At 50.2% G+C, this 1,539-nt stretch overlaps 1 non-coding gene across 1 annotated transcript; it reads right to left on the bottom strand.

Moving 5' to 3' along the window:
• Nucleotides 1-1,105: 1,105 nt before the first annotated feature.
• On the bottom strand, nucleotides 1,106-1,187 carry TRNAS-AGA. The gene has a single exon. It is a non-coding gene; the product is annotated as a tRNA-Ser (tRNA).
• Nucleotides 1,188-1,539: the final 352 nt, after the last annotated feature.

Here is a 1,539-nt window from a genome sequence, read left to right as displayed (position 1 = left end):
TACACTGCTGGAATTTAACTACCAGTCTCATTAGAATTGGTTATGTCATTGCTGGAGAGAAAGCCACACGTGAAGTTTAGTAGCGTAAGGATGCGCCTGCGAAATTCATAATGTCAGACCTTTGTGAAACTATCCAAGAACATACCGTAGTTGGCAGCATTTGAACCTGCGCAGGGCGACGCTAAGGCCTTGTACTCACGAGCAGACATGTCCGATGAAACCGGTCCGCGGACCGTTTTCATCGGACATGTCTGCCCGGGGACTTCTGTTCGATGGCTGTACACACCATCGAACAGAACTCCGCGCGTAAACAATACGCGGGGCGTGTCCGCGGTGTCGCCGCGTCGATGACGCGGTGTCGCCGCGACAATGACGCGGCGACGTGGGCGGGCCTGCCTTTTAAATGCTTCCACGCATGCGTCAAAGTCATTCGACGCATGCGAGGGATGGCGGGCGGCCGGACATGTACGGTAGGTCTGTACAGACGACCGTACATGTCGGGGGGACAGGGGGGAAACCTGTCCGATCCTGTCCGAAACCTGTCCGATCCGCCCGAAAATGGTCCGCTCGTGCCTACACACGGACCAGTTTCAGCAGACATGTTTGGTCGTGAGTACGGGGCCTAATGGATTTTCGCCTTAACCACTCGGCCACAACTACACATGGTTTAGATGTGCCTTTGCTGCATAGAAAAGTTTAAGGGCCCCTTTCACACGGGGCGGATCGGTAATGATCCGCCTCATGAACCTCCGCTTGCTCAGCGGGGATCGCTCCGCTGTTCCCCGCTGAGGCGACAGATGACAGGGTGGTCCCCGCACTGACCGTATGTCCGCGTTCACCCGATCCGATGACGGAAGGAAAAATAGTGTTTTCCTCTGTCTGCAGAATCGGAGCATTGCGGAAGCGGGCGAGATCAGGTGTCAGCGTATGTTCATCCAATGTATGTTCCTTTTTCATCCGCACACATGAAAAAGCAGACATACGGTCCGCAGGTGTGAAAGGGGTCTAAGTTGTTTTGTGAATGGGGGTAACAGTGAGCTTTGTGCCAATTCACTCAGGAGAATTCAAAAAATACAAGACATGATTGAAAATGATAAAAACAGACCGTAGTCGGCAGGATTTGAACCTGCGCGGGGAGACCCCAATGGATTTCTAGTCCATCGCCTTAACCACTCGGCCACGACTACCTACAAAAGTGGACTGTAGAGGTGGTTTGTAGGCTGAAGAGGTTGTAGGAAAAAACTTCCATTGAAGTCACACTAAATATAAAGTGAAAATCTAAGCACACATCTCATGGTGGAGGCAAGTCTTCCATAGTGTTTGAATGACTAAAGAGCAGACTGACAAATGCCCACAGAAAGGCAATTTTTAATTCAGCTTTTAAAAATATTACTTTTCAGTATTGGTGAAAAACATAGTACCATACGCTCTAAACTTTTGGCTTGTGGCCTAAGGAGACTCTGCTCTGGAAACCCAAGGAAATGCTCATAGATGCAACACCATCCCACTAGAAGTTCAACTACCTGGAGACAGCAAATA

This window comes from Rana temporaria, chromosome 4, assembly GCF_905171775.1.
Source record: "Rana temporaria chromosome 4, aRanTem1.1, whole genome shotgun sequence".
In the NCBI taxonomy this organism is placed as follows: domain Eukaryota; kingdom Metazoa; phylum Chordata; class Amphibia; order Anura; family Ranidae; genus Rana; species Rana temporaria.
The sequence above is the reverse complement of the archived record's forward strand: the minus strand, read 5'-3'. Positions and strand labels throughout refer to the sequence as shown.